This window comes from Zalophus californianus, chromosome 3, assembly GCF_009762305.2.
Source record: "Zalophus californianus isolate mZalCal1 chromosome 3, mZalCal1.pri.v2, whole genome shotgun sequence".
NCBI lineage: Eukaryota > Metazoa > Chordata > Mammalia > Carnivora > Otariidae > Zalophus > Zalophus californianus.
This window is the reverse complement of record NC_045597.1, coordinates 71,586,216-71,609,392: the sequence shown is the minus strand read 5'-3', so window position 1 is coordinate 71,609,392 and position 23,177 is coordinate 71,586,216. Positions and strand designations below refer to the sequence as shown.

Sequence of the window (23,177 nt, the reverse complement as noted above, 5' to 3'; positions counted from 1 at the left end):
AGAAGGACTGAATGTATTCTTCATTCAAACCAAATCAAGGAGCCTTAGCTGGGCCTGCAGACCTTTTGTCTCCTCCTGCCTCTGCCCGGGCGCCATCTAGCGTCCTCCAGCCTGTACTACATTCTCCAGCCCACTTCCTGAAAAAGTCCTTTCTTGTAAAGAACTGGTTTCATAGAAAATCATGAGACTTGATAGGGGAAAAAAATTGGCCTCTGTGATAGACATTTTTCAAAAGTGGTTGAGCAATAAAGACTTCCCATTTATTGGATTTCACACATGATTTTGCTTGAGCCAAACCAAAGACTCATGACTCTTAAAAACAATGAATAGGCAGAATACAGAGTTTTGGGGCAATTTTCTCATGGCTGTTTTTAGGAAAGAGGTCTGTGTGTGCACATAAAAAGCTGACTGCTTTGCATATTGGGTTAGCAGTGCAGATTTTCCAGGGTAGGGCATCTTTTTTTTTAAAGATTTTATTTATTTATTTGACAGAGAGAGAGACAGCGAGAGAAGGAACACAAGCAGGCGGAGTGGGAGAGGGAGAAGCAGGCTTCCCGCTGAGCAGGGAGCCCGACGCGGGGCTCGATCCCAGGACCCTGGGACCATGACCTGAGCGGAAGGCAGAGGCTTAACGACTGGGCCGCCCAGACGCCTCCCAGGGCAGGACATCTTACAGCTAATACTTATTTGAGCCCCCTTAAGGCCTGAACTGTGCCCGCCATTGGAGTAAGTCCTCATCCCCAGTACCTCAGAATGTAACCATACTAGGAGATGAGGCAGTTAAGTTAAAATGGGGTCTTGGGGGGGGGGGGGGCTAATCCAGTCCACTTTAAGGTGGTGTCCTTATAAGAAGAGAAAATTTAGACACAGGCTAACAGTCACGATGGGAAGGCGGCCCTCTGCAGGCTAAAGGGAGAGGCCTGGTGAGAAACCCACCCCTTGATACCTTGCTCTTGGACTTCCAGCCTCCAGGACTGCAAGAAAATGAATTTCTCTTCTTCTTTAAGCCTTAAGCTGTGCAGTCTGTGGTATTTTGTTGTGGCAGCCCTAGCCAACTAACAGTCCTTCGATGTGTTTTTCCCCCAACGAAGTGGGCAAGTGTGGGGGCACTGGAGGAAAACCTGCTCACACTGAAGGTAAGAGTGACTGATGCACACTCTGCATCTCTTCCTTTTACCCACGATGCATCCTGACCCCTGGGGCTTTGCACAGCCGCTGTGGAACCCTAGGCCTCACCCCTCCCAGTAGGGGAGCTATTCACAGTTCAACCAGTCTCAGAACCAGGTTCCCAGATGGCGGTTTAAGGGAAGCCGCCGCCTCCCTCAGTGGAGGGACTTGAATGGCAGATGTGCCTTTGACCAGCAATTAGGTGGGTAAGCTTTGGCGAGCTACGGCACCTCTGTGAGCCCTGATTCTGTCCTCTGTAAAATGTGGGTGATCGCGTTGCTAGGAAAACGAAACGTGCTCATTTAGGACGAGGCTTAGCGCTGCGCTCAGTACACTTCCACTAGCTACTCCTAAGTGGGGACGGGCACAGCAGGATTCCCAAACTTCCTACGGGGAAGGTGTGCAGAACCCCGGCCTCCCCCTCATCTTGGAGGGAGAGGGGGAGAGGAGCTGCTCATGCGGATGTGGACGTTTGAAGAGCCTGTTCTCTCCCTCCGGCCGCAGTCCCCAGAGGACGGGCGTCCCAGATAAAAGCCAAGTTTAGAAAATCGCTTGCAATGACTTTTGATTTCCATAACCCCAATGAAAGATCTCCTCTGGAGGATGGGAGCCTTTGGCTAGAAATTTGAAACAGTTTTTTAAGGCGCAAAAGCACGAAGGTTGCAGGGGATGGACAAGGAAAGGCCCTGTGCTGAGAGGAGCCAGACTCCTTGGAACCACAGCGCCGACACGGCCATTTCCCGGGGAGATCAATCCCCCCGCAAGGCCATTTCCTCCGCGCGCGCGCTCCGGTGGAGGGGGCGGGGGTAGGCGGCCCCGCGGCCGCAAGGGCCATTAGTGACTCTGGGCGACCGGTTCGCGCAGCGCGTCCCCCGGGGGCGCGTCCCCCGGGGGCCGCGCACCGCCACCCACCTCTGGCCGGCCCCGATCGCGGAGCCCGAGCTGCGCGTAGCCCTGTCGCCCGTCGCCAGGCTCGGCTGCGCGCCCCGGGCCTCGGGCTGCATTCCTGCTCTCGGGGCTGCAGAGCCGAGGCAGGAGACGGCGTACTTCGCCCTTGTGAGCCCGAATCCCCTTGCGATGCCTTAAATGCACAGGGTGTGTCCCCGAGCAGGCTGCCGCATCCAGGTGCTGAACCGCCCCTTCCCCCACTCCACCCCCACGCTGTCCCCTAGACAGAAACCATGGCTCCGCCTGTCGGACACCAGCTCCCTCAAGCTTTCAAGGCCCTTGCAAGGTTTTCATCTTTAGTGGTCTGGGGGGGGGGGGGGCGGTCAGCTTCAAACACACACACACACACACACACACACACACGCACACACACACCAGGTGAGGGATTTTCCCATTGGGTGTCTCAGAGGTCTGGGTGGCAAGATTCCCACAGGCTAAGGAGTAAAAGAACAGAAATGCAGTAAAAAAAACACAGAAAGAGTAAGGCCAGAAAAGTGCAGCTCTGCAACTCAATGCAACGCGATGTGGTGAACCACATCGCAACAGAATACTCAGCATTTCATCCGTACTCATCTGCCAGGCCAAACGGAGCCCTGCCGGCTCTCTCTCCTGGAATCACCGATGCTTTGGCAAGGAATGAATGCCTTGCAAATAAGGCCTGTTTTCTTGACTATATTGAATATGTAACACTGACTCTCACAAAGCTTTATGTCTGTAAAAGGAATGCATACTGTAGGGTCAATGAGTAAGAGAGTTAAAGCACCATACACTTTACAAGCTTTTATTTCATTGGTTTGTTGGAAACAGAAATGATAAGTAAAACGTCTGTACACAAACATCTGAAACAGCTTGCAACTCTAAATGGCACGTCTAATCCGGCCTCCTGTTGTACTCTCCTAATAGCAAACATGTACGTGGGAAGCGTCTAGGACTTTCACTCAAATCAAAGTCAGGCGGTCAGTCCCCGTGATGTGGGCCTGTCCTGTCACTGGCTCTGCAAGATGCCATCGGTGCTAGGGCAATTGTGCCCTGAATCCCGCAGAACCCAAAGCAGCAGTGAGCATGTGGCCGTTTCTGAGCAGTACCTTGGACACTGCAAGAGGAACAGGAGGAAGAGACAGCAAAGGGAGAGAAATGTCTGTAATCGTCTGCTTTGCTAATTAAATTGGCAGACATCTCCCTTTGAGACCAAATCAACAAGGTCAGGATGTCTCTCCGGGCCTGGGGTCCTCAACCCTCAGGAAACCAGAAGGGACAGAGAAGCTGAGAGGGATTAAAGGTCTCCTGGGCGGCCCAGGGCCAGGCTGCGTAGGAGGAAGTCTCCGGGGGGCATTTGACAAGGCCAGACCGTCTTATGACATTTCTGAGAACTGCCATCATGGGTGTCCGGGCTTTCTTTCCAGCTCTCAAGGTCAGAGCCAGGGCTACACTTCCTGCCTGGAGGGGGCCTGGCCCACTGGCCCTGCCCTAGTGCTTACCTGGGAAGGACAGTCTTGAGGTCAGAGTCAGGAGAATCAGGAGCAGGGGTGGTTGAAATGGATCTAGGGAGTAGAGACTCTCAGTGATGGGGGGAGGGAGTGATCTTCAGTGTACACAATTTGGATGCAAAAGTGGTCTATATTAGGCTTTAGCCTTTGTGTTAAGCCTCTAATTCAAGTCATCAGGTATTTATAATGCATTTTAATTGGAGAGGACGTGAAATAGTCGGAAGGCAAAGAACTAAGGAAAGAAGCTAACTTGCTATCCCTATATTGGTGACAGAATATATTTTCTCACCTGAGGCCATGTAACACCAAAGATAACCAACATATCTTCACTATTATGTAGCAAATATTAAACACCCGCTGTGGCCAAACATTCTTAGAGGAAGCCCTGAAAGTCCTCACATCATTATTTATATGAAGATGTAATGGAACCATACTTTGCGTCAGTGGTTCTCAAAGTGTGGTTCCCAGACCAGCGACATCAGCATCACTTGGGAACTCGTTAAGACAGGCAGGTTCTCAGGCCTCTCTGGACCTAGTGAGTCAGAATTTTTGAAGGTGGGGCCCAGCACTCTGTGTTTTAATAAGCCCTACTGGTGATTCTGAGACCTCTTGAAATTTGAGAAGCTCTGCTCTACGTAACACCTGCCTTTTGGTGTCAAGTGTTTAACTTTGGTTTAAAAGTCAACATGAATCCATGCATAATAGATTTAAACTAGGGTTTGGAAGGAAATTAAAACTTGTTTAATACACGGTCATCATTCCCATCGCCGACCCGGTGCAAGAAACCTCGCAAAGATCAGCAGAAGACCTATGAGAAGAGACAGATAAGATGACAAGACAGGGAATGGGCTTCATGGAAATAGGACCGACACTTCCACTGATGTGCCACAGGGCTCCGCGCTTTCTGGTAGGCTCACGGAACATCTCAATCACCGTGAAAACTAAACGAGCGCTTACCAAACTTAAGATTTACAGATTTTTTAATAAAGTGGGCAGAAATCCCGAAAGTCCGCTGGATAGGTCTAAGAAGATACCAATGTATTGGAACAACGGTTTACAGCTACCCACGTGTCATTCATTTGGGATAATGTACCACAGTCAAGATCAAGCAACCAACAGCACCAGAGCAAATTAATTAGGGTCTCAGTGTAAAAGTCAGTGGTATGATGGAACCACGGGAGAAGCTAAGGAGATGCTAGGCTCTCTTAAGGAAAGTGTTGTCTTTTAAGGGTAGTGTGGTAGACTGAAAAAGGCCCCTCCCCAAAGATATCTACTTCCTTATCCCTGGAACCAGTGAACGTTACCTGACATGGAGGGAAGTTGTCTTTTCGGGTGTGATTAAGTTAAGGATCTTGAGGTGGGAGGTGGGGAGATTTTCCTGAATCATCCAGGTGCATCCTAAATGCCATCACAGGCATTCTTCTAAGAAGGAGGCAAAAAGAAATTTGGCTACACACGAAATTTAAGGTGATGCAAAGGCTGACAGAGAGAGAACTGAAGATGCTGGCCGTGAGGATTGGAGCAAAGTGATCACAAGCCAAGGAAGGCCAACAGCCATCAGAAGCTGGAAGAGGCAAGAAGCAGATTCTCACGCACAGTCTCTGGAGGGAGCACAGCCCTGCTGACGCCTTGATTTTGGCCGGGTGATACTGATTCTGAATTCTGGCCTCTAGAACCAGGAGACTAAAAAAAATTCTGTTGCTTTAAGCCACTGTTTGTGGTAATTTTTATGGCAGCTGCAAGAAACTAACAGAGGGAGAAAGAAGAGACTTCTTTTCCATTCTTCACTTAGCAGTAGTGCCTTTGGTTCTGGGCACCACCATTAGGAGATACATTTACTGAAAGAGGAATTAATAGTTGTTCTGAAGTTGTTCCTCTTCATTCCAAGAGGAAGAGGGAAGACCAATAGTTGTAATCTACATGGTGACAAATTTCAGCTTAAAATAAGGGAGCACTGCCAGGACAGAGAGGGAATGAACAGACTCACAAGGTAGTGAGTCCCCCGTGGCTGGCGGTATTCAAGCAGCCATTTGTTAGGAATGTGAATACTGTCAAAAGAATTCAAGGCCCAGAGGCAGAGTGGATTCAATGCTGTGTTAAGGCCCCTTTAAACCCAGACATTCTGGGTCTGGGTAATTTTACAGCTAGTCTCTGCTCTCACTGGAGCCAAGGCAGACAGGAAGAAAGAAAGTACAAAAAGGTTGTAAAAGTCTGAGTGTGCAATGATTAAACCCAGGCACGGATGTGGCTTTGGAGATGGAGAGGAAGGAATGCATTTTTAAAGAGGTTTTGGAGGCTTAAGTAATCAGTCTTTGGCAGGAGCTCGAATTTGGAGAAAGAAGAGTATTTATTAGATGTCTACGAAGACCACTGGCCCTGGAGCCATGGGCAAAATAAATACAGATGGACACCTGTCCCCAGGGAGAGCACGGAACCCACACAAAATAATTCGGGAGTAGGGTTCTAAGAGTGAAGTGACTTTGATGTGGGCACACGTGTGAAAAGGAAGGGATCAGAGAAGATTCGATCCCTCGGAAGTCTTGGGTTTTGCTTTGGGGGGAGTGGGTTTTGAAGGTTGGCCAGGTCTAGTTAAGAAAAAAGGAAAGAAAAAACGTCTGAAGGTAGAGGAGTGGACGGGGCGAGTGGGTGTTCTGTGCTAAAGCAATGCCACAAACCCGGTCAGGTGTGTGAGGAAACCAGCGGGGAAGGGTCTGGAGCCGGCTGGGTAAGTGGCCCAGACCCCAAGGTGAGGCTTGCAGCTAAAGCTGCAATTCCAGCAGCGACAGGGAGGCTGTGAAGTTGCAAAATGGCCAATTTAGCTGTTGCCACGTTCAATTTGAATGTGGTTGCAAGGTCTCCAGAGAGGACCTTGGTGTCCCAGCTTAGGGAGAGTACTTCTCAAACAAAACTCAAAAGTGCAAAGCAAAAGGCAAAGGCTTAATGCATTTGAATCCATCAAAATGAAAGGGTTTTTTTTTTTTATTAAGATTATTTATTTATTTTAGAGAGAAAGAGCATGAGCGCGGGGGAGGGCCAGAGGGAGAAGGAAAGAATCTCAGGCAGACTCCCCACTGAGCGAGCCCGACGTGGGACTCAATCCCACGACCCTGAGATCAGGACCTGAGCCGAAATCAAAGAGATGGACACTTAACCGACTGAGCCCCCCGCCAGGCGCCCCATAATGAAAGGGTTCTATTCAGAGGATAACCAGGTTATCCTGCAATAGATTGGGAGAAGATGCTTGCAATGTCCAAACTGCCTAGGGACTGGGATCTAGAATATGCAAGAAGCCTGCAAATCACCAGAAAAGTTAGAAATCCCCTTTCCTCGATGAACAAAGGATCAGAAGAGGCATTTCACAGAAGAGGAGACCCTCCTGAGTAACAGGCGTGTGAAGAGATGTTCAAACTCATCAGTAATTAGAGAAATACAAATTAAAATAACAGTGAGTTATCACTGACACCCATCCAATCGGCAAAAATTGGGAAGCCGGATAATGCCAAGTGGTGGCCAGGACGTGGGGATAGTGGATTCCTGGGCCTGCTGGAGGCGTGCAGACTGGTGTAGCCATTCCCGAGAGCAGTACTTTGTGTGTGCTATGACTCAACAAGGCCACCCCAGGCAGGTTACCCAGGGAAGTACTCCTACAGTCCCACGGGGCCACGCATGAAGACGCTGGCTGCCGTTGTTTGTGGCAGCAGGTGTCCTTCAGTGGGGGGTGGATGGTACCCGTGGAGGAGGCACTCTGCAAAACACTCTGCCCGAGTCAGAAGGAATAGATGAAATGGACACATGGCAACATGAATAGAGCTTTTGATATATAGTGTGTGTCAAGAAAGCGAGAGACAATGAGGGCTATAGGACATGCGTGTACATGTAGTATTACTTTTGCACCCAAAACACCACATGTCTGATAGGGGACATGGTAATAACAGACACGGGTCACGTTGAAGTGGTTGCCTCTAAGAGAAAGGAAAATGGAAGCCAAGAAGATAAATGCAAGAATGAAGGATTGATCTAGGGCTCTGCAGGAACCGATGAAGTATACAGTGAGGAATGTGAATTAATCCAACCCTCTGTTTCTGAGGGCAAAATAAAGAGATCTCTTAAGCATTATATCCATTACTAATGCAATTCTAGACCTGAATATTGAACAGATGACTTATGAGCATTAGCAGAGAAAGTGGTACCAAGAGGGGCCCATTATGGGCTATAAAATAGAAGTCGTGACACATATTTTTTAATGTATAGAGCTACCCAGTAGATCAAGGGATGCCACTAGACATAGCACTGCACTTTCCAGAAAAGCATTGTCATGATCCCTGTGGAAAGAGAGAAGAAATATGGACAGAATAAATACTGATATGTTGTTTGAGCTAGTTGAGCAACAAAATCCAATAGAGCTTGGTTAATCAACTTAATTCAGTCTCAAGCTGTGATTCTTAAGAGTTTTCAGGTTGTTACTCTTTGAGAACCTTATCAAAGTTTTGGCCCCTCTTCTCAGAAAAATATATACGAGCATATACAGAATTTAACTTCACTATTAGGGTTTGGGGCAGCGTGAGCCCTTGGAGCCATGGATCCCAGGCTGAGAACCAATTCAGCCAAGTTTGTAACCAGGGATAGCCACCACTGAGACCTGAATAAGAACCGTAGGGTGATACCTGTGTTTTTAAAAATGTCCTCAGGTGGTCTTGGTATATATCCATGGCTAAAGTAGTAGATCAAACCTCACCAATCCTTGGAATCATCGAAGGACATTTTGTAAGAAGACAGATGTCCAGGTCTCATCATTCAAGGATTCTGCTATATTAGGGCCTAGGAATCTGTGTGGTTTTGTTTTCCCCAGGCTGATACAGGGGTGGGACCTAAGCTGGCCAATCACAGTCCTTCCTTGGGATGTTCCTAACTATCAGTAGTGTAGGAGATGCTGTCCATAACTATAATCAGCCTCATTGGTTTACACCCATGATTTCAGGAGACTTGCCTTGGCTGGTGGCAGCCCCCTACCAGAGATTCCTGGGGAAATCCATGGCCCACCCTCAGAGGGTGATGACTCAAAGACAGACAGCCTGGATCCATCACTCACTGGCTCTTGGACTTTGGGCAGTCTACTTAACATTTCTGTGTTTGAACATCCTGAATTATGAATTTGAGATCAAAGCAATGAACTCAGAGCCTAACACAGAGGAGAACTCAACAAATGGCAGTATTATTATATCTTATTTTTATCATTATAAAATCATGCAGGATGGTACTGGGAATTGGAGGTGTTGGGAGTATAAAATACAAGTCTCTGCAGAAGGAGAAGAGCCCTCTTCAAATGTAAGAAGGGATAGCAAATAAGAGGGAAATTAGACACATATGTAGACAATTACCAGAAAGCAAGCTACCTAGACCCAAAGGATGGGAGTTACAAGAGGCAGCATTCACACAAGCATACCCAGCAATGCGATAGACTCTGGCAAGAGATAAGGAGGGGGGGAAATGTGGTAAGGAGCTCCCAGCCCCTGAAAATGTTTAAGCAGAGGTTGAGTAGAGCCATTTTCAATGCGATGATGATTTAGATAAGTAGGACTAGCCTTTGGTGTCTCTTCTAGTTTAAATAACTTGAGATCAGTTAACTAGCTCTAGAATCGTAGGTTGCTTAGAGTTAACTCTAAGTGGCCACTTTCATTGCCTTTGTGTTTAGTGTTTGCTCAAAAAAAAAAAAAAAACTTTTTTTAAGGAAACTGAGTAATTGGGTAAGCAATATACCAAGCTAGGTATATAAATGTGGAGTAATAGCTCAGCATTACTTCTATTAGGTAATCGGAACAACCTAAATGTCTATCAATAGGGGATTAGTTAAATAAATTATACCTGTCTGTCTTGGTACATTCATATAACAAAGTAATCTATTGCCATTAAACATGATACTGATAAACATCAAAAATGATCACGTAGATCCAGGGTGATAGCTACAATATTTAACAACTGGGGGGCAGAGTTGCTGACCAAGCAGAAGAGACCCAGCCACAGCGAGAAGGCTCTGCCAGATTGGACCAGCAGAGTATCAGTCCTGTGTAAGATCTGTGTCCCCTGGATGCCTGGGTGGCTTTTTCGGTTAAGTGTCTGCCTTCTGCTCAGGTCATGATCCCGGAGTTCCGGGATAGAGCCCTGAGTTGGGCTCCCTGCTCAGTGGGGAGTCTGCTTCTCCCTCTCCGTCTGTCCCTCTGCCTGCCACACAATTGTGACGTTCATGCAAGATCATGTACAGAATATGCATAAAGAGGTATTTGAAAGGATGTTCACCCAAAATCAATGGTGGGTGTGAGACTTAGGGTAATTCCTTAAACTTTCTTCTTTACATTTTCTGTATTGCTTGAGTTTTTTTAAAATGAGAATACTTTGTTTTGATTTAAAAAAATCAAATGTTCTGGGCACCTGGGTGGCTCAGATGGTTAAGCGTCTGCCTTCGGCTCAGGTCATGATCCCAGAGTCTTGGGATCGAGTCCCGCATCGGGCTCTCTGCTCCTTGGGAGCCTGCTTCTCCCTCTGCTTCTCTCTCTCTCTCTCCTTCTCCCTCTCTCTCTCCCTCTATCTCTCATGAATAAATAAATAAAAAAATCTTAAAATATATATATATAAATAAATAAAATCTTTTAAAAAAAAATCAAATGTTCATTTATAGAATGAAGTTAAAAATCCATGAGCAGACTTTCCTGAAAGGGTTCTGGAGCTTCCTGTCAGTTTGAAGGACCCTCGTTCAGAGCATAGTAAGAAGCCCTGCTCTTTCTTATTTTAGTCAGCAGGTTACCTGTGACTATCGTTTTATATTCGGATGCTCAAATTATCCCTGGGTTTGGCCATTGGGAGCCCCTTCAACCTGCCCCCTGTTACTTAGAAGCCAAGATTGGGATGTTAAGTGTGCTCTTGGCTATTTGAGTGACAGTCCCAGTGGACAGAGCTAGGGAACATATGTATAGGTGTGGACGGATATATGGCTAAGGATGTTTACACATGTCCAGCTCCATTTATTTCCAGATCTATCTATCCACTGAAAACCGAGTTCTGACACCTCTAATTCGGGATTCAAATACCTCCAATTCTAAACCAACTAGAAATTCCAGTTTTCTCCCTCTCCATAATTTGTACCTCCTTTCCCTGTCAGTGACAAACTTGCTTCTCATTATCCTTAATATGGGCACTAATCTGACCAATCTCCCCATAAGTGGCCTGCCTCCTGTCTCTCTACTCTGCTCCTCCTCACCCCCCACCCCACCCCCCTGCTCAGGCTCTGCTCGCCACTTCACCCACCTTCCCTGGTGACCTCTGCCCCCTCCCCCTTCTCTGGCTCTGCCCCCAACTCACTGGGTCAACAGGCTGCCCCTCCACCTCATGGCATCACCTCATTGCCTGCTCCTAAGCTAACAAAGAGACCTTAAAACAACAAATAGCTCTCAAAACAGTCCATGTATTTTCACTTTACCTCCTACTTTTCCTATTTTAACACCATAGTTCCTCCCAGCTCATGGCATAAGATGTTGAGAAATTCGGGCGCCTGGGTGGCTCAGTCCGCTAAGCATCTACCTTCGGCTCAGGTCATGATCCTGGGGTCCTGGGATCGAGTCCCTGGTCAGGCTCTCTGCTCAGCAGGGAGTCTGCTTCTTCCTCTGCCCCTCCCCCCTGTTTGTGCTCTCTCTCTGTCTCTCTCTGTGTGTGTGTCACAAAAATAAATAAATAAAATCTTAAAAAAAAAAAAGATGTTGAGAAATTCCCCACTTCTGCATGCACATGTGCAGATCAGCACACCACCTACACGAGGCAGATAAGTTCATAATCGCCAACCCTGACCCCTCAGAGCCACAGTCTCATGACTCAACTGCGTCCTTGATGTCCCCACATGGATGCTTCATAAGCATCTTAACTGAACACGGCCAAAGAGACCGTTGGTCCCCCATGTGTCCTTCCTTGGGCTTCCTGGCCTCATTTCATGGAGCCTCCATGTACTCGGTTTCTCATTCTGAAAACCCAGGAGTTATTCTCAATTATTCCCTCTCCCCAATGCCTTTTCCACACCTAACATATTGACGCTACCTCTCCAAATACTCCAAATCCATCATCAACTTAAACCCTCATCCGCTGGCCTTGGCCACCATCACTCACCCTTGAACCCCCAGTCAGCTCCCCGCTGGTCCTCCTGGCGCCGGCCCCCCTCCCTGGATAGGCTGTATCGTTGTTCAGTTACTACACCCCCCTGCCCCATCACCTTTGGCCTGGATGGGAGAATTGCCTTGGCCTACGGATGTGAGCAGAAGCATAAGTGTGAGCGCAGTTTCTGCTGTGGGGCGCCATGCCCCTGTGTCCCTGTATCAGGGCCGCCCCCTTCAGCCTGGTCCCACAGTGAGAAGAAACTGGGCCAGAGCAGTGGCCTCTGGGATGTGAGCAAGAACCAAGTGTCCCCATGGTGAGCCAGAGCAACTTGGGGGTCGTACTTTCCCGTGGCAGAGCTTACTAATACGTTCCCCGAAGTCTGTTGTGCTCCGCAGCCACAAGATGGCTTTCAAAAAAATAATTGAAGTCACTCCTGGTGATTTCACCCAGTCTCTGACCCTCCAGGGGCTTCCCAGAGTACTGTGAGTGAAATCTCAGCCCCTGAGAGGGGGTCGCAGAGCTCCCAGCTCTGGGTCTCCTTCCCCACCTGCTTCCAGTGGTCCCCCCTCTGCTCCTGGTGCTCCCGGAGCAACTTCCAGCCTGTCGTCCTTGGCCCTGGCTCTTCCCTTTGCCTGGAGGAAGCCCCCTGATCTCCACAAGAAGGGCTCTTTCTTGGGACTTAGGGCTCAGATTGGACATGGCTCCTTCAGAGAGGCGTCCCTGACTCTGTACACGGAAACACCACCAGCCCCCATGCCCTCCTCCCTCAGCGATGTGCGTGGTTCTTGTGACACCTCTCCGATGTTTCCATGTCTCTCTATTTTACCTGTTCTTGTGTACCTCCTCCCACTGGAAGGAAAACTCCATGAGTGCAGAGACCTGTCTGTCTCGGTGCTCACGGGCCTGGAACCAGACCTGACCCATACCCAGAGCTGAATAAATATTTAAGAAAATGGATGAACGATACGTGGTCAGGTTTTTAAAAGCAAGTCATGTCCTGCCCCTGGGTGAGATACAGTGACGGTCTTTAGAAGGAAAGACCAGAGGACAAAAGGTTGAAGACCAGGTGGAATGAAGAGTCCCAGCCTTTGGAAAGTGGGGGGGCTGTTGTGGAAACCCCTCTGAGGGGCGGGTGGGACCTGATTCTGGCCCCAGCTCTGCCAGCACGTGGCTCTAAGATGGTAGCATGGTACCCACTTCTCTCGATCCTGATGTTCTTTTCCTGAAAATGCGGATTTTTTTTTTATAAAAAAATGATCTCTAAATCCTTTTCGGGCTTTGTAATGCTGAGCGCATTTCACACCCAGGACAACCAAATCAGGGCTTGGGATGGAGGTTGCTGAAAGTCACTAGGTGCTAAGTTTGCTCTTTCCCCAGAAAGACAGCAAAACTACAAGTCCCTGAAGATAAATGAAAAGCACTAAAGGCAAGCTGAAGTTGATCTATTAACACCGAGTCATTACTGGGATGTGGAGGACCCTTCTGTGTGCTGCAGGCAAAGAACCCTCCCAGGTTCTGAGCTCTGCTGCGTGCCCTGGGTCAGTTAGCACACGCTTCTGATCTTCAGTTTATTTATAAAATAGGGCTGGCATTGCCAATTTCACTGAGATGTTGTGAAGATTAATAAGAAAAAAAAAATACTAACATTTATTGAGTGCTTAGTGTGAGCCAGCCTCCATGCTAAGTTATTTACATGCATTAACTTATTTCTTTCCGTAGTCCTATATGGTTGGAATCACTGTTCCCTCTATTTGATCGATGAGGAAACTGAGGCACCACGTGGTCTTGCAGCTTGCCCCAGGCCCCAAAGCCCCTGAGCCATAACTTGCATGACTCCTGTCACTCATCTTCCGAGGCAGGAATCTGTCTGCTCTGTTCACTTATGTGACGGGACCAGCAGTGTCTGGCGTGGAACACACACTCCATAAATATTCATTTCGTACTTCCTGTCCACTTTTCAGCAGTGCATTAACTTGGTCCTCTAGAGAAATGCTTTTCTGCCTTCCATAAATTAATGCTGGTAGCCAACTGCTTTGGAGAGTCACTTTACCCTAAGCTCTGGGTAAGGTGTGTGTGTGTGTGTGTGTGTGTGTGTGTGTGTGTGTGTGTGTGTGTGTGTGTGTGTTGAACTTCTAGCAGCTTTCTGTTGCCAGTTGCTTCGATCAACCCCAGGGTCTTGCCCAAGGAGGGTGCCGTGTTGCCCATGCAGAAACAGCTCAGCTCAGAGAAGGACTGTAGGGTGGATAAAAGGTGCTGGCCACCTGTGAGTCATTCTAATAGGGTTGGCAAGGCTAAATCACAGCAAAGTGAGGCCATGAGCAGGGCAATAAAACAACTTTTGAAAGCAGGCAGAAATGTATCTATCTCGGTTTTGGTCTGTGAGCTATAGCCTATGGAATGTTCCCGGAGCTCAGGAATTGTAAAGATCTGAGACACAAAAATTCTGATTGTATATTTTAAAAAGTAAGTTTGGTAAGTCTCAAGGCTAGGAATACTACATAAATGACTCTGCTGAAATATTTTATTGATTATTCTAAAAATTTATTATCCAAAGCTTTTCATTTTTCAATTAAAAAAAGAACTCTTAAGGAAAAATAGGGTTCTTGTCTGGGTCTTGTTTTTCCCCCAGACCCCTACTTATAGTCAGGAGATGGGGGCGTGGAAGGGACGGTAGAAACCACTCACTTTGATCCCTCCCTAGCATAGCAAGAGAGCTCAGACCTCAAGATGCTAACTTTTCGCCAAAGGCACACAGTAAGGTCAAAGGAAGCCAACCTCTCGCTGTCCTTAATCATAGCCTCTCAGGTTAGAAGGACTTTAAAGACCAAATTAGTCCAATCACCCCCCCGATTCATGTCTCCCTGGCAGCCCGAGCACCCTCTGTGCTTGAGTTTGTCCAGCCTGGGAGCTCACAAGCCCTGAGGGCCTGTCCATCTTTATGGGGTTCTGAGTATTTAAAAGCGTTTTTATTGACCAGAATTCGATCTGGTGTGGCTTCCATCTGTATCAATATCTCTTATTTGCCTGCTGCCGGGACCTAGAGCATCCCTAGTCCGGTGTCTCTGGGAGGGCTGTCCTACCTCTGGACTCAAGGCCATGCCTAGAAGAGTTAATAAAACACAGAGCGGTTTCCCTGCCAGCCCTGGAAGACGCCTGTGCAGCCCCCTGCTGATAATGACCTCCGAAAACAATATCATCACCGGAGCTTGTCCCTCGTTCCGGTTACAGGCTGACATTTTTGTAAGTCTGGGCAGAGTCTACAACACAGGAGGAAGAGGCTGTCTGCCCTCCCCGCCTGCTGCATCAACACACAGCGTGGTGAGGCTCCCGGCCCTGCTCCCAGAAGATTCCTTCCTGCGTGGCCCCAAGCTGAGAATCCACCCAACCCATAAATCACAGCCAGCAGAAGGCTGAAAATACTCCGCGAGAGGTTCCGTGCAGCAGTCAAGCTCAAGAACTCCTTGTCAAGGTCTTGACACTTTCTGCCTTCAAAGCCAGATCAGAACCCTATGAGGCACGGAAGCCTTGCTGATCTTTTCTGGACAGTGAGGCTGCATAGCCAGAGTTTACACAGGGATCAGAGCTGCCGTCAGGCGAGTGAAGAAGCAAAGCCAGGTGGAAGCACACAGAACTACGAGGAGGAGGAAGGTCATCATTAAGCAGACCATATCCGAAGTCAGTCGGTAATTGGCACCGTTTTGTAATCACGGAGTGCCAGTCTCTATGCTAAGCATCTTATGTGTGTTATCTCATTAAATTGCAATGAATCTTCCCTAGGACCATTAAGGAAGCTATTGCCGTTCTATTTTACTGAGAAGAATTGGAGGTACGGGGCGGGGGGGTGTAGAATCATTAGGAAAGGTCACATCATTAGTAAAGAGCTGAGACAGGATTCAAACCTAGATTCTCTAAATTGAGACTCTGAACCACTCCCCTGTTTGGCTCCTTCCTGTGCAGACCTTGCCTGAAGCCAAGGGAGGGCGCCTCTCCCCCCTGCCACCCCGAGAACACCCAGCTCGCAAGCCCCCCGGGTCTGTAGCGCGTGGCCATCTCTTGTTCCCAGCCTGAGGGTCAGATGCTGCTTCAGGCTGGGACTCCGTCTATGGAGCGAAACGCCAAGTCAGATGGCAGGCCTACTGCCTGCCTGTTCCCTTTCTCGACTTCCACCCGCCCCAGGGACCAAGTGGCCAGTGGCTGGTCACAAGGGACAAGAGATCGCATTAAGTACTCGAATCGCATCTGGAACCTCTAGGTAGTTTAAGGGCCTTCAGGATGAATGCGTCTGGAGGCTTCCTCCACGCAAACCGCTCAAGTGCTAGGAATTATAGTGAGGCTGCTCCCAGCCGAAATCCCACTGCACATGAAAGCCACTTCCTGAACGTGGGTGACTGGCCACGGGGGCCCCGAGTGAAGCCAATCCATCCAGGGCAGCCGCGGGAGCCCGCTCATCCCGGGGGGCAAGACCGGATGTAGAAGTCAGCCAGTGCTCGTGACAATCCTGCCGTTGGCCCTGCTTAAAATCTTCGGCATTGTTCTTTATGGCCAGTGGAGCAGAGTCTGAATGCCTTAGCACAGCACACATGGCCTTTTTACAACCCGCTTTACTAACTTTATTCTCTGACTCACACACCCTCCCTTCTCTCCTTTCACCTCTAACCCTTCACTCCCCAAGACGTGCCAAGTCTTTCCAAGATCTGAGCTTTAGCCCACGCTGCTCCCCTTCTTTGCCTCATGAACGCCTACTTATTCTTCAAGATGCAGCGCAAATGCCCCTCCTCTCCAAAACACTCTCTGGTCCCCGAGTAATACTTCTTCTTATGCTCACATAGTCAATTATTCAAACATCTCTCCATTCTACCAATGAACGTACTGGCCTCTTATTATGTCTTTACATATCTCTTCCCTGTTGGACCTCAAACTCGTCAAGGTAGCAGTTGTCCTAATAATGACAATGACAACAGTAAGTAGTTGCCTCTGGTATGGCCCATGGCTTGGTAGAACATCCTCATGATTATCGGTAAAGCGCCGCTGTATGCCCCCAACAGGTGTGGGGCTCCCATATTTCGCTTGGCTGGCGCTTGTGGTCCACATTTGGGAGCGTCTAAGTCCATACGCTCATTGATGATCCCCATCAATCCTGCAGTTGTCGCTTTTCTTCTTTCAAGTCATTCTCCTTTCTTCTCCGTGCTATTGGTCTGTCTTCACAAAGTTGTCGTTTTTCTCTCGTGGCCTGTTTGGTCCCTCTCCCAATGTTTGATTACTAACTCTACATCTCTTGGTCTTCTAGACCACGCAGTCATTTTTAATTGCTTAAAACTTTGAAACCTCTGATTCAATAAATCTAGAAAGGAATACAATTCTTCCAAAGAATCGCTAAGAGTTATTATATATTGATATCAAAATTTTACTCTTCCCTGATGCAATCGCCAATTCTTGAGTGTTACTAGGTAGCCTGGTCATAGCAGCTCACCCCCGGCCAGTCCCCAGTAACACAGCGTAAGTAAGCATCGTTGGTGCAGGTAGGTATCGTAATCGGTATAGAGTCCCATAGAGAGACGTAGGTATGGTACGCAGGTGTGCTGATAACACACAGAGTCCTTGCCGTGTGCTGCTAGCCTCCACCTGACAGCTTTCTATGCACAACAGTAGCTGGGTCTTGCGATAACCTCTGCAGAAGCTATCGGGACCAGAAAGCCAGGGAGGCTGTCTGCACACTCTTCCCCATCCATTTACCCCGGAGCCTGGCATGGTGTGTCTTCAACAGATCATTCCCTATACATGGTGGAAGAATTAATGATTGCGAGGAGTAAATGAATGCATGACAGCCCATCCACGTCATCAAGACATGGATACCTGGGGACTGACGGAAATGTGGCGGCCACTGGCATGTGGGATGGGGTGACAGTAAGATAATATAAATAATGGTGTCCAGGAGTCAGGGTAATTTGGCCCTTCCCAGATCCAGAAGAGATGTGAGGTCTAAAGCAGGCTTCTAAGAAAATCTACTGAGATGTGGGAAGATGAAGCAAAAATTTTATTTATAATTATTTCAAGAATAAGAACTTGAGTTCTTATTCAATATATACATATTTGATATGTAGATTGACAACAGAATATGGTGCACATACACAATGTAAAATAAACCTATGCATGTTAGGGGGTATGTGCTCAGAAATTTTTAATGACAGGGAATCATACTCAGTATAGTTTGGAGACCACTGACTTGGGAGGAGTGGCCAATCTGACTTACGTGGGTGAGGTTAGAAGGCACGGGCCTGGTGGAAGGCTCCAATCCCCCTGAAATGGTCACAGACCACCCCGTAGCAGAGTGAGATAAAAGTGTCACTCCCAGAAAAGAAGCATCTCTCTAAGGGCCCCGACCACGTATAGCAATTGGGAAACGATCCTAGATTTTTCGGCCAACAGAAGCCCAATCCCCTTGTGCGTAGGCATCTCTGACACACAGATCTGACAGTGGTCAGACATTATTGATCAAGATTGCTCACCATTCACTGGGGCGACCATTGCCTCTTCAAACACTACATTGGATTCCCATTACCTCGATTTTATAGAAATGGAATAGGTTCAGAGAGGCTAAAGAAATGGCAGAAGTCCCAGCTGGGAAGTGGCAAAGCCAAGACTCTGACCGAGGCCCATCGGACTCCAAAGCCCACACTCCTTCCACCATAATGCCCTGATGATGCCTGAGCTGGCACACGCTCGTGAAGGAAATCCTCTCCCGAGACAGCTGGGACTCACCCCCAGGGTCAGATTGCTCTGTTTGCAGACGTGACTGCAGAGCCGAGCTGAGGCTTTCCTCAGGTCAGCGTGGCACACGTTCTGGGTGCCCTTTGCAATTTCAATCATTTAACATGATCAGAATAAAAGCCAGATGTTAAAAACCTTGATCTGAATTCTGAAAGCGGGCATGAGAAGTGATTTGAGGTTCTCCATGGCCTTGCAGCCCTCAGGTCTGTGCCAACCACTTGCACCCAAACTGGAAAATCAGACTTTGATCAGAAAATTAAAATTTAACCAAACATATCTACAAATGGGAATGCACACACCTTCCTGTCAAATATGTTATTAATAAACACATTGACTTGTGTGTTGGAGAAGAAATCATTGTTTCTCTGTTACATGAACATAAATGATCAGTTCTAAAAGATCCATAACTCTGGTGCTTTGAGTTTTGAGAGTTTAATGATACTTTTCTATTTCCTCACCTATTACCTTTTTCTTATCTTCTGAGATGAAATTATATATCTAACACATATTAACTTTCAACTGGCATTCATAGCGTCAATAGTTGGAATTGGCAGGATTGGGGAAGTATGGCACTAGGAAAGAAAATGAATAGAAGAGAAAAGGGGAGAGGAAAATAAGAGCTTTTAAAACCTAAAGACTTGCACACCATCTACCAGGTCAGCGTCTCCCTTGGCGGGGGGTGGGGGGGTGGGGGGGTGGGGGGGGTGGTTCTTGGGTTCTCGCAGCCCGGGTGTGGCATTACCACATGTGGCCAGCAGAGGGCGGCTCCTCCTTGTTTAAGGCAGAAGGCCTCGGACCTGGAGCTGCTGTCTTCCCAGAGAAGGCAGGTTTAAAGGGAACTTGCCTAAGCAGAGATCTTCCCACCACGAATTGTAAACGAGTCTCCTCTTAACCTTTACCTCTGCTGAAAGGACAAGAAAGGGCTGGTGAAGAAATAAAGCCCTTGTCCAGGTCCTCGGCACACGTATGCATGCATTATTGAGCTCTTGCTGAGCGCCCACCGAGGTTTGGATGTGCGGCCGATGAAGATGCATGAGACTCGTCCCCGCTCTTGAGTTCCGTGTTTGGTGGGGCAGAGGTCCACGGAAGGAGCAAGGGGAGTCCAGAGACCGGTGAAACAGGGGCGTCAGAGGGTGTTTTGATGGCATGCGTATCCTTCCGCTCCTAGGGTGAGCCATGCCTTGGGTAAGACCTTAGTGCTCTTTATCCCAGGACCCCCCAACAGTCTCTCCACCCACCCCTGAGCCCAGATTTCTGCTTTTCCCCCCACCCCAATGTCCTCGCTGCCACCAGAGCCTATTTTCAATAGCGTCAATGTGTGGGGTTTTTTGGTTACCCTCTCTTCTCTTCTCCCGTCCCCTAGCTTCCTTTCCCACTGGGAGGGTGTTTGCCCTAATTCCACTTCTCTTCTTTGGCCACCTGAAGCAGGCGGACATGCTCTGCGTGGCTGTCACTAGGCCAGACCACAGCCTGGCACAGGCGGTTTTGCTGTTAGGCTTACGTGTGCCCTCTCATCCCGCTTGGACCTCCCATGTGTCCCTCGTGTCCCTGAGGGTCTCTGCCTCTGTTGGCTGCCTGAGCCGAGTGTGTCACCTTTTCATTTCGTCACTCTTTGCACAGGTTCCTGGTTAAGGCACATGGCCTGATGGATTCCCGGGCCCACATTCAGATCCTAGAAAAGTAGCTGGCCCTCATCTTCCCTCTGAAGCAGAAAGTCAGACTCACATGCCGCTGAAGGGGGACCATCTGCACCTCCTAACCTGGGAAGCTCCAGCTGCAGAGGACCAAAGGCTTGCTTTGCTTTGAGAGTCAGCCCCTTCTGGCTGCCTTTCTCTTGCGCCCTGCGGACACGGTGCAGAACCAAAGAGCGCATGCCTGAAACAAACATGCCCCAACCACCGAGGGTGCCTGTGGAGGCCTCCCGCCACCAGGGGTGCTCTCCCCATTCCTGGGTCAGGGATCTGTGCCCTCCAGGAGTCCCTGGAGAACTGGGACTGTTGTGTTGCCTTTTTTTTTTTTTTTAAGATTTTATTTTATTTATTTGTCAGAGAGAGAGAGCACAAGCAGGGGGAGTGGCAGAGGGAGAAGCAGGCTTCCTGCCGAACAGGGAGCCTGATGCGGGGCTCGGTCCCAGTCTGGGATCATGACCTGAGCCGAAGGCAGACGCTTAACAACTGAGCCACCCAAGCATCCCAGAACTGAGACTGATGTAACCAAAGAGATTAATTCACTTACTTGGATCACCTGAATATAAACGATGTGATGATACCCAGGCCTTCTTTGGCTCCGGATCCTGGGCTGGTCTTACCATACTGTTCCATCCCTGGTGGGTTATTTATTCAATGTTTTAGGTTGACTTGTCCTCTTTAAAAAAAAAAAAACACTGGAAGAGTAGGAGAAAATAGGAAATACCAGGCTTGTTATGAAGCCAGAAATCTAAATATAGCTTCTGTAAAGAGCATCAGACTCAATTGTGGTTTCTCTGTATCTTGAAAAAGCCGCAGCTAATGACCAAAACAGGCCCGCTATATCTAGGCTGGTGACCAGCGACCGGGCCCCGCTGGCATGGTAAGCGGAATCACACGGCCTCCCAAGGACCATGCTCCTGCCACCGCAGAGGCTGCTCCCAGCCACCCCTTCCGGTCTGAAGTGGGTAGGAGTGGGGTCCCTGCAGCGTCCTGGGTTCCTCTGGGGACCTCAGCTTCGTCAGCATCAGCAGAGAGGGAGGGGGGCAGAAGGTCAGCCGGGGAGGATATTCTGAAGCAGTGATCACAAGTACTCCAGCTGATGGCCCCAGGAAGCCAGTCACTAGTCCACTTCAGCGCTTAGATGGAAGAATCCTGAGGCACCTCTCAGTGCCATTTACTGTGAGAAGTGCTTTCCTGGTATCATTGTATGGAACCACTGCAACTCTGTCAGAGTCCCCATTTTACAGCCAAGGAAGTGGAGGCTTCAGGAGGTTAAGTAACTTGCCCAAATTTGCAAGGCTAGTAAGTTACAGAATCTGAATTTAAACCCAGATGTAACTGTCTTCCAGACCCCGGCTGTCGCCTGAACCACTATGCTGGGCTGCTTCAGCTTTAAGACCAAGCAGTAAAAACAAATGGGAGCTCAGCCAAGAAGAAAGAATGTCCTCATCTGGAAGGTTATCAAACCTTAAAGCAGCTCCTGAAGGGAGACACCAAACCACTTTCTAAGACAAGGTTTAGTCTCCTGGAAGAAAGGCCTTGGACACATTTGCCCTTCCAGCTGAGCACCATCCACCACAAATGTTTAACTGAGCACCTACTGTATGCCAGGAACAGCCGTGAACAAATCCTTACTCTGGTGATGTTCCAGGAGAGTGGCAGAGAATAAGTTAGTGAATAAATGAACAAGACAGATCCGAGAAGTATGAAATGCCATCAGAACACGGTGATGTGACAGCACTGGGGTGGGAGTTGGGGGGACCTTGGGTTGGGGGTGCGGTGCCCGCCTTTCTGGGGAAGTGATTTGGAGCTGAACCTGAATTTACTGTTCAGAATGTGACTCAGGAAGGATCAGCTGGTCACAATCTGGGGGCAGGTCATTTCCAGCCAAAGGACCAGCCAAGACCCCCCCCCCCCCCAGGAAGGAAGAGGCTTGAAACTGGGGGCAGCGGGGTCTGATTGGAGTTTTAGGAGGCTACTCTGGCTGCCATCTGGACGAGGGGCCGCAGAGAGGCAGGAGAGGAGCCCGGAGGCCTCTGGTCCTGTGGACAGCCATGCAGCAAGAGCAGATGGGGGCCGCCCTCAGAGGCGGCACGGTGGGGGGAAGCGCTCTCCCTTGCACATGCTGCCCATAGATGGGGCTTCCACTCCAGTCCCAGGACAGAACCAAGGGGAGGGCCCCTGCTGGCCCGTCCACCCAGGGGGGACATTGAGGAGTCAGGGAAGAAGAGACAGTGGCCCTGCACGGCTTTGCCCTCGCCCTCCCTCCTCCTGGTCCACCTCGGGACGCCTCTGTCCTCAGAGAGGGCACGTTCCACTCAGTTCTCCTCCTTCCTGAGCAGGCTTTGCCCCTGGGGTTGAGGCCACATGGAAGACTGTGCCCAAGACCCAGGTCAGAGCCAGTACTAACTCAGGAGAGAAGCTGGCCCAAGCCCATTCTCCAGCCCATAGTCTGGCCCTTCTGCCTGACACTGTGCCTGGAGGGCAGGTCAGACAGTCACTTATGGGCCCCCAAAAACTCACTGGAATGGACACTGATAGGAGCACCCTGGAGAGGGAGCCAGCCAGGCCCCACTTATTGGTTCTGGTTGTGAGGGATGAGGGGTGAGGGGCTTAAGGATGCCTTTGAGGGCCCTGACCTAAACAAGCAGGTAAGTAGATGAGACAGGGAAGAGTTGGGGGGCGGTGGGGGGGGACACCCATTTGGAGAATTCAAGAGTTCTGTTGATGTTAAGTGTGTGGTGTCCGTTGACCTCCAGCTGGAGAGGTCAAGTGAGCAGTTGGAGAAAATACTCCAGGAGTATGAGTGGCGGACTGCCGGCCATACCCTCACAGTGCCCCAGAGGCCAAGGGCCACCCCCGCCCCCAACTGCCACTGCGGTCCTTTCTGCCCTCGGCGCTCTCTCCATGTGACGGCAACGAGTTACACAAGGGCACGGGGCATCTCCAAACTGCTTTCTCCCCTGAAGCTTAATTGAAAAGT

General features: G+C 49.1%; 1 long non-coding RNA gene across 1 annotated transcript; it reads left to right on the top strand.

Moving 5' to 3' along the window:
* Positions 1-533: 533 nt before the first annotated feature.
* LOC113920859 lies at positions 534-21,801 on the top strand. The gene is made up of 3 exons (XR_003519401.2): positions 534-726; positions 966-1,136; positions 21,544-21,801. It is a non-coding gene; the product is annotated as an uncharacterized LOC113920859 (long non-coding RNA).
* Positions 21,802-23,177: the final 1,376 nt, after the last annotated feature.